Source organism: Oncorhynchus nerka, linkage group LG16, assembly GCF_034236695.1.
Source record: "Oncorhynchus nerka isolate Pitt River linkage group LG16, Oner_Uvic_2.0, whole genome shotgun sequence".
Lineage (NCBI taxonomy): Eukaryota > Metazoa > Chordata > Actinopteri > Salmoniformes > Salmonidae > Oncorhynchus > Oncorhynchus nerka.
This window is the reverse complement of record NC_088411.1, coordinates 4,653,957-4,664,712: the sequence shown is the minus strand read 5'-3', so window position 1 is coordinate 4,664,712 and position 10,756 is coordinate 4,653,957.

Here is a 10,756-nt window from a genome sequence, read left to right as displayed (position 1 = left end):
TGATGCCTTGATAAGCTCCTTTCCTGAGGATGGCTCACCTCTCACAGTTCTGGGCGACTTTAACCTCCCCACGTCTACCTTTGACTCATTCCTCTCTGCCTCCTTCTTTCCACTCCTCTCCTCTTTTGACCTCACCCTCTCACCTTCCCCCTCTACTCACAAGGCAGGCAATACGCTCGACCTCATCTTTACTAGATGCTGTTCTTCCACTAACCTCACTGCAACTCCCCTCCAAGTCTCCGACCACTACCTTGTATCCTTTTCCCTCTTGCTCTCATCCAACACTTCCCACACTGCCCCTACTCGGATGGTATCGCGCCGTCCCAATCTTCGCTCTCTCTCCCCCGCTACTCTCTCCTCTTCCATCCTATCATCTCTTCCCTCTGCTCAAACCTTCTCCAACCTATCTCCTGATTCTGCCTCCTCAACCCTCCTCTCCTCCCTTTCTGCATCCCTTGATTCTCTATGTCCCCTATCCTCCAGGCCGGCTCGGTCCTCCCCTCCTGCTCCGTGGCTCGACGACTCATTGCGAGCTCATAGAACAGGGCTCCGGGCAGCCGAGCGGAAATGGAGGAAAACTCGCCTCCCTGCGGACCTGGCATCCTTTCACTCCCTCCTCTACATTTTCCTCTTCTGTCTCTGCTGCTAAAGCCACTTTCTACCACTCTAAAGTCCAAGCATCTGCCTCTAACCCTAGGAAGCTCTTTGCCACCTTCTCCTCCCTCCTGAATCCTCCTCCCCCCCTCCTCCCTCTCTGCAGATGACTTCGTCAACCATTTTGAAAAGAAGGTCGACGACATCCGATCCTCGTTTGCTAAGTCAAACGACACCGCTGGTTCTGCTCACACTGCCCTACCCTGTGCTCTGACCTCTTTCTCCCCTCTCTCTCAGATGAAATCTCGCGTCTTGTGACGGCCGGCCGCCCAACAACCTGCCCGCTTGACCCTATTCCCTCCTCTCTTCTCCAGACCATTTCCGGAGACCTTCTCCCTTACCTCACCTCGCTCATCAACTCATCCCTGACCGCTGGCTACGTCCCTTCTGTCTTCAAGAGAGCGAGAGTTGCACCCCTTCTGAAAAAACCTACACTTGATCCCTCCGATGTCAACAACTACAGACCAGTATCCCTTCTTTCTTTTCTCTCCAAAACTCTTGAACGTGCCGTCCTTGGCCAGCTCTCCCGCTATCTCTCTCAGAATGACCTTCTTGATCCAAATCAGTCAGGTTTCAAGACTAGTCATTCAACTGAGACTGCTCTTCTCTGTATCACGGAGGCCCTCCGCACTGCTAAAGCTAACTCTCTCTCCTCTGCTCTCATCCTTCTAGACCTATCGGCTGCCTTCGATACTGTGAACCATCAGATCCTCCTCTCCACCCTCTCCGAGTTGGGCATCTCCGGCGCGGCCCACGCTTGGATTGCGTCCTACCTGACAGGTCGCTCCTACCTGGTGGCGTGGCGAGAATCTGTCTCCTCACCACGCGCTCTCACCACTGGCGTCCCCCAGGGCTCTGTTCTAGGCCCTCTCCTATTCTCACTATACACCAAGTCACTTGGCTCTGTCATAACCTCACATGGTCTCTCCTATCATTGCTATGCAGACGACACACAATTAATCTTCTCCTTTCCCCCTTCTGATGACCAGGTGGCGAATCGCATCTCTGCATGTCTGGCAGACATATCAGTGTGGATGACGGATCACCACCTCAAGCTGAACCTCGGCAAGACGGAGCTGCTCTTCCTCCCGGGGAAGGACTGCCCGTTCCATGATCTCGCCATCACGGTTGACAACTCCATTGTGTCCTCCTCCCAGAGCGCTAAGAACCTTGGCGTGATCCTGGACAACACCCTGTCGTTCTCAACTAACATCAAGGCGGTGGCCCGTTCTTGTAGGTTCATGCTCTACAACATCCGCAGAGTACGACCCTGCCTCACACAGGAAGCAGCGCAGGTCCTAATCCAGGCACTTGTCATCTCCCGTCTGGATTACTGCAACTCGCTGTTGGCTGGGCTCCCTGTCTGTGCCATTAAACCCCTACAACTCATCCAGAATGCCGCAGCCCGTCTGGTGTTCAACCTTCCCAAGTTCTCTCACGTCACCCCGCTCCTCCGCTCTCTCCACTGGCTTCCAGTTGAAGCTCGCATCCGCTACAAGACCATGGTGCTTGCCTACGGAGCTGTGAGGGGAACGGCACCTCAGTACCTCCAGGCTCTGATCAGGCCCTACACCCAAACAAGGGCACTGCGTTCATCCACCTCTGGCCTGCTCGCCTCCCTACCACTGAGGAAGTACAGTTCCCGCGCAGCCCAGTCAAAACTGTTCGCTGCTCTGGCCCCCCAATGGTGGAACAAACTCCCTCACGACGCCAGGACAGCGGAGTCAATCACCACCTTCCGGAGACACCTGAAACCCCACCTCTTTCAGGAATACCTAGGATAGGATAAAGTAATCCTTCTCACCCCCCTTAAAAGATTTAGATGCACTATTGTAAAGTGGCTGTTCCACTGGATGTCTTAAGGTGAACGCACCAATTTGTAAGTCGCTCTGGATAAGAGCGTCTGCTAAATGACTTAAATGTAAATGTAAATGAGTAGTTTCTTGAACCCTGTCACATAAATAAACTTGTCATATGCCTTTCGCAATCAATTGACCCAGAATCTAACTTTTAGCCCGTTATCATACCATATCTAGGACACTTGCCTAGTTGGCTTGGTAAGCATAGCTATGTAAATGTAACCTCTAGCAAAAAATACAATTTGAAATCAACTTGTTAATATACTGATGGCAAGATGAGAGATACCGGTATGTGAGAATTCCAATGAAATAGTCTGCAAAGGTAGATCATCTATCCAAGTGATTAAGTGACAAAGTCCAGCGTTTCAGCTTTCCTCTCACATGATATGTTACATATTATCTACTGATTTCTGGATATACATGTTGTTATTAATGTGGCTTATGAAAACAGCCACTTTTTTAAATCCACATATTTCTGACTTAAAGTTAATGGTGCTAATGAAGCAAGTCCCCACTTTAAATCTTTGACATACTTTTTAGAATTATTTTGCACACTACTCCGCTTACACCGTTTAAGATAGAAATGCTGTTCAAACTTTGTGTAGACTGGTCTGAATTGAGTTGCTAACATACAACTTTTTGAAATTGAATTTTAAAAAATGAACTATAAAGCTTTTTGTTCTCCATCCACTGATGGGATTTCCTCAACAGTCTAAAGGTCACATTGTGACATCACTTCCAACATTCCATTCACTGTTAATGCAACTTGACACAAATCAGCTGCAACTTTTTATAAATAACTGAAATTTCAACCACTTTCCCAACAACTTAGACAAAAAATGTGTGCATATGAAATCTTCCTCTACTTCTCTGGTACCAATCAAATGATACAGCTGTTTCATTAACCGCATAATTATTATTATTTTGTCTTTTACTTTTTCCAAACACTGACATTTTGACAACTTTCACAGCCCTTTAGATACACTTAGAGGGTAGGACATCTTGGTCTACTTCTCTGCTATTCAAGTCTGGAATCAGAACAGAATTATCTGCAAAAATGACAGCTGTTTTAGTCTTGACTTTAACTAACAGCTGTTTGTCAGAGTTTATAGTGATGAAAAGTAGCTAGCTCTAACGTCAGCTAACAGCTCTCCCATGTCTCGTCATTGAACAGCCCAAACTGAGCTATGGATTCTCGCACGCAGAAGAGCACATGGGTCAGTGAAGGGAGCGAGGGACAATCAGCTATGGAAACTAACAGAGGAAGTTACTGTATTTCTAACTTGTCATGTGTTGCGTTTGTCCGTTAGCCCAGGGCTTCGGGGCTCCATTTACCCCCCACCCCCCCCACACACACACACACTTAACTTTGCTTGATTGAGCATGCCTGGCCAAATGGACCAATGGAATCGTCCCAGAATTGTAAACCCCACCCATCTGACACTTCAGGTTGGCTTGAGAAACGCTAAATGTACAGTATTTGAACATTGGTCTGACACACACGTACAGATACACACACACACGCTTTTCTTCCCTAACAAGTCTGAAGGACAATCCACATCTTCTGTGTCCCTGTCCGATTACGTAAATCAGACAAAATCATGTCATGAACATTTCCACCAAATTCGATACATTTTCTATGTTTATAACTTCTAGTAGATTCAAATTCAACTCGCTGGGGGCTGTGAAGGGGTGCCCCTCCTGCCAGTGGGTCCCTCTTCCACTGATCCCCCTCCAGCCCAGAGAGGACAAGAAAATCCTGCTGTCATCCAAACTGTTGTGATCAATTTTTTTTTTTTTAAACTTCACCATGCCTCGTTGTCTTCTGTACTCTATTACATGTTCCAAATACTGTGGTATACTAGTAGGAGAGTGAATAAAAGTGTAGTCTGAGTGTAGTTATTTCTGATGAAATGTGTGATCTGACTGCCCCGTAATCCAAAATAATGTTTATAAAATAGTCTATCAAAGTATTCAGACCAGATATTTCAATATTAACTTTGGACCCCTTGACTTTTCCACATTTTGTTACGTTACAGCCTTATATAAAATTGATTTTAAAAAGTGAGAATTTTTGCAAATGTATTACAATTAAAAAACGTATCATATTTACATAAGACCCTTTACTCAGTACTCTGTTGAAGCACCTTTTGCAGTGATTACAGCCTCAAGTCTTCTTGGGTATGACTCTACAAGTTTGGCACACGTGTTTGGGGAGGTTCTCCCATTCTCGGCAGATCCTCTCAACCTCTGTCAGGTTGGATGGGGAGCGTCACTGCACAGCTATTTTCAGGTCTCTCCAGAGATGTTCGATCGTGTTCAAGTCTGGGCTCTGGCTGGGCCACTCAAGGACATTGAGACTTGTCCCGAAGCCACTTCTGCGTTGTCTTGGCAGTGTGCTTAGGGCCGTTGTCCTGTTGGAAGGAGAACCTTCGCCCCAGTCTGAGGTCCTGAGTGCTTTGGAACAGGTTTTCATCAAGTATCTCTGTACTTTGCTCAGTTCATCTTTGCCTCAATCCTGTCTAGTCTCCCAGTCCCTGCCTATGAAAAACATCCCCAGAGCATGATGCTGCCTCCACCATACTTCACCATAAGGATGGTGCCAGATTTCCTCCAGACGTGACACTTGGCATTCAGGCCAAAGAGTTCAATCTTGGTTTCATCAGACCAGAGAATCTTGTTTCTCATGGTCTGAGAGTCTTTAGGTGCCTTTTGGCAAACTCCAAGTGGGCTGTCATACCTTTTACTGAGGAGTGGCTTCCATCTGGCAACTTTACCATAATGCCTGGTTGGTGGAGTACTGCAGAGATGGTTGTCCTTCTGGAAGTTTCTCCCATCTCCACTTAGGAAATCTAGAGCTATGTCAGAGTTACCATCGGGTTCTTGGTCACCTCCTTGAACAACGCCCTTATCCCCCAATTGCTCCGTTTGGTTGGGAGCCTAGATCTAGGAAGAATCTAGGTGGTTCCAAACTTCTTCCATTTAAGAATGATGGAGACCACTGTTCTTGGGGACCTTCAATGCTGCAGAAATGTTTTGTACCCTTTCCCAGATCTGTGCCTCGACACAATCCAGTCTCAGAGTTCCAAGGACAATTCCTTCGACCTCATGGCTTGGTTTTTGCTCTGATATGCACTGTCAACTGTATGACCTTATATAGACAGGTGTGTGCTTTTCCAAATCCTGTTCAATCAATTGAATTTACCACAGGTGGACTCCAAACAAGTGTAGAAACATCTCAAGGATGACCAATGAAATTAGTGTTTGAATACTTATATTTAATACATTTGATAACATTTCTAAAAAACTTTTTTTGCTTTGTCATTATGGGGTATTGTGTGTAGATTGATCAGGAAAAATAATAATTTAATCAATTTTAGAATAAGGCTGCAACGTAACAAAATGTGGAAAAAGGGAAGGGCTCTGAACCTTTTGAACCTCAACTACCACAAAAATATTTTAAAGAGCTGTCATCACTAGATGCACAATCATATTTATTTTCCCAAAAAATTACCCTAATGAGTTCTGTTTCCTTATTCATTCAGCATTGCTTTGCTTCCTAACTTCCTGTCTTTTTTATTAAAGTTTTCACACGCAACAACTGTAGTTGAAATTTTTGTGATCCAACTGCCCCACAATCCAAAGTAATCAGACCAATTATATTACCAAATTGAATTGACTATGTGTAACTGCTTTCCTTTAAATAATAAAGTTGGAAAACTTCTTCAGGCTAGGCGTCCTGCTAGCTAGACAACTTCCCTTGAAACTGGAGGGCATACAATTCAAATAAATAATCATACAAATTATGGATATTAAACATTCAGGAACATACAAGTGTCTTATATCGGTTGAAAGCTTAAATTCTTGTTAATCTAACTGCACTGTCCGATTTACAATAGGCTTTACAGCGAAAGCATTCAATTGTTTGAGGACGGCGCCCCACATCAAAATATTTTTCCACCAGCACAGGTTTCATAAATTCACAAATAGCGATTAAATATTCACTTACTTCACCCACGACTGCGTGGCCATACACGCCTCCAACTCAATCATCAAGTTTGCGGACGACACTACGGTGGTAGGCTTGATTACCAACAACGACGAGACGGTCTACAGGGAGGAGGTGAGGGACCTCTGAGTGTGGTGTCAGGAAAATAACCTTACACTCAACGTCAACAAAACAAAGGAGGTGATCGTGGACTTCAGGAAACAGCAGAGGGAGCACCCCCCTATCCACATCGACGGGACAATAGTGGAGAGGGTAGTAAGTTAAGTTCCTCGGAGTACACATCACGGACAAACTGAAATGGTCCACCCACACAGACAGCGTTGTGAAGAAGGCGCAGCAGCACCTCTTCAACCTCAGGAGGCTGAAGAAATGTGTCTTGTCACCAAAAGCACTCACAAACTTCTACAGATGCACAATCGAGAGCATCCTGTCGGGCAACTGCTCCGCCCACAACCGTAAGGCTCTCCAGAGGGTCGTGAGGTCTGCACAACGCATCACTGGGGGCAAACTACCTGCCCTCCAGGACACCTACACCACCCGATGTCACAGAAAGGCCATAAAGATCATCAAGGACAACAACCACCCGCTTCTTAGTAGGATAGAGAGAAGCAATGGCCACATTTGTCCTTTACGCACAAAACACTCAGAGACTTCAGCTGTCCACTGACGCAATATTGAAGTTCAGGCTCATTTTTCAAAATAAAATACTATGTATTATGACACTAGACACATTAGGGAAGCCATAGAAAAAGGAATCTGGTTGATATCTCATCCACTGCTCAATAGGGACGCATAGGAATGCAGAGCTTTCAAAATAAGAGCCACTTCCTGATTGGATTTTTCTCAGACATTCGCCTTCAATATCAGTTCTGTTATACTCAGACAATATTTTTACAGTTTTGGAAACTTTAGAGTGTTTTCTATCCTAAGCTGTCAATTATATGCATATTCTAGCAACTTGTCCTGACAAAAAATTGAAATAGTGCCCCCTAGATTCTTAAACTATGCCACTTTTATGTTTACATACCGTACATTACTCATATCATATGTATATACTGTACTCGATACCATCTACTGCATCTTGCCTATGCCGTTCTGTACCATCACTCATTCATATATCTTTATGTATATATTCTTTATCCCTTTACACGTGTCTATAAGGTAGTAGTTTTGGAATTGTTAGGTTAGATGACTCGTTGGTAATTACTGCATTGTCGGAACTAGAAGCACAAGCATTTCGCTACACTGGCATTAACATCTGCTAACCATGTGTATGTGACAAATAAAAATGGATTCAAGTTTATTTGAGACCAGTCTATTGCAGCTAATTTAGTCTTTTACTTCAGATCTGTGAGTAGTAGGCCCAAACGATGAGTCCCAGACCATTCACAATAGAACATAGCAGAGGGGGACATCGTTTACTAGCCTACCTATATTATTGGGGCCATCTGGTTACCACCTGTGTATGGAATACATTAGAAATACAAATAGAGGTATAATTAAATGGTGTTTTCTTTGAAAAGATGAGCCTGGCTTCCTGCCTGAGTGTGTCGCTGTTTACTGCAATTTTCTGGAATTATCCATAATAAACCTGTACTCTGGCTCCATTGTCTTACCTACTACTGCAACAACTTGTCAATGATTTGCCCCTCAATCGTGTTTAACTATTAACATTGGCTGCATATACATATGTCCTTCTCCCAAAGTGTGGACTTGCACATTTTTTTCTCATCTTAGGGATTTAGCTCAAGCCAATTCTTACACCTATTCAATACTTGGATATCCATGAGGAGAGGGATATCCATGAAGAGAGAGATATCCATGAGGAGAGGAATATCCATGAGGAGAGGGATATCCATGAGGAGAGGGATATATCCATGAGAGGGATATCCATGAGGAGAGGGATATATCGATGAGAGGGATATCCATGAGGAGAGGGATATCCATGAGGAGAGGGATATCCATGAGGAGAGGGATATATCGATGAGGAGAGGGATATATCCATGAGGAGAGGGATATATCCATGAAGAGAGGGATATCCATGAGGAGAGGGATATATCCATGAGGAGAGGGATATCCATGAGGAGAGGGATATCCATGAGGAGAGGGATATCCATGAAGAGAGGGATATATCCATGAGGAGAGGGATATATCCATGAGGAGAGGGATATATCCATGAGGAGAGGGATATCCATGAGAAGGATATCCATGAAGAGAGGGATATATCCATGAGGAGAGGGATATCCATGAGGAGAGGGATATCTATGAGGAGAGGGATATCCATGAGAGGGATATCCACGAGGAGAGGGATATCTATGAGAGGGATATCCATGAGGAGAGGGATATCCATGAGGAGAGGGATATCCATGAAGAGAAGGATATCCATGAGGAGAGGGATATCCATGAGGAGAGGGATATCCATGAGGAGAGGGATATCCATGAGGAGAGGGATATCCATGAGTAGAGGGATATCCATGAGGAGAGGGATATCCATGAAGAGAGAGATATCCATGAGGAGAGGGATATATCCATGAGGAGAGGGATATCCATGAGGAGAGGGATATCCATGAAGAGAGAGATATCCATGAGTAGAGGGATATCCATGAGGAGAGGGATATCTATGAGGAGAGGGATATCCATGAGGAGAGGGATATATCCATGAGAAGGATATCCATGAAGAGAGGGATATCCATGAGGAGAGGGATATATCCATGAGGAGAGGGATATATCCATGAGGAGAGGGATATCCATGAGGAGAGGGATATCTATGAGGAGAGGGATATCCATGAGAGGGATATCCATGAGGAGAGGGATATATCCATGAGAAGGATATCCATGAAGAGAGGGATATCCATGAGGAGAGGGATATATACATGAGGAGAGGGATATATACATGAGGAGAGGGATATCCATGAGGAGAGGGATATCTATGAGGAGAGGGATATCCATGAGAGGGATATCCACGAGGAGAGGGATATCTATGAGAGGGATATCCATGAGGAGAGGGATATCCATGAGGAGAGGGATATCCATGAAGAGAAGGATATCCATGAGGAGAGGGATATCCATGAGGAGAGGGATATATCCATGGGGAGAGGGATATCCACGAGTAGAGGGATTGACAATTGGTGTGCAGCCATTGATTTCAGGTGGCTTCATCAGCAGATGGAATGTGTCCCAAATTCCACCCTATTCCCCATACATAGTGCACTAATTTTGCCCAGCGCTCGTAGAGCTCTGGTCAAAAGTAGTACATTATTTAGGGAAAAGTTATAGGTAATAGGGTTCCCTTATGGATGCACACTGCCTATTGTAAACCATTTCTCCATCCCATTCCCCGAGTTAAGCAAATGAAGGGGAGAGGCTGTTACTCTAACTGATGTAGTAAATTGCTTTTAATGTCAATTACTTTATTTGATAAACTTCCTTTATTGTGAAGGTGTGTCCCTTTTTGAAGGTTTAATAAAACCTTCATTCAGCCAAGAAATCCATATTTGAATTGATAGCAGTCATGTACTAATGATATTAATTACTTGCGTTGCAGTTGTGTGGTGGTGTTGTCATTCAGCCTCATCTAGCCTTGGAATAGAATAAATGATAACTGAAAACATACTTCAGCCTAAAGAATTCATTGGGGAAGGAAGTCACACTTCCAGTTTACACAAATCTTTATTTGACTTGTTACAATACAATGCGCCTTTCCAAATCATGTCCAATCAATTGAATTTACCACAAGTGGACTCATCTAGAAACATCTCAAGGATGATCAATGGAAACAGGTTTTAAGAAATCTTTGAAAATGTTTTTTTTGTGTGCTTATTTATATAAGTATTCAGACCCTTTGCTATAAGACTCGAAATTGAGCTCAGGTCCAATGATCATCCTTGAGATATTTCTACACTAGATTGGAGTCTACCTGTGGTAAACTCAATTGATTGGACATGATTTGGAAAGGCACATACCTGTCTATATAAGGTCCCACACAAACCACGCCAAGAGGTCGAAGGAATTGTCCGTAGAGCTCCGAGACAGGATTGTGTCGAGGCACAGATCTGGGAAAGGGTACAAAAAAAATGTCTGCATCATTGAAGGTCCCCAAGAACACAGTGGCCTCCACCAATCTTAAATGGAAGAAGTTTGGAACCACCAAGACTCTTCCTAGAGCTGGCCACCCGGCCAAACTGAGCAACTGGGGGAGAAGGGCCTTGGTTAGAAAATCACCCGTGGGCCAAAT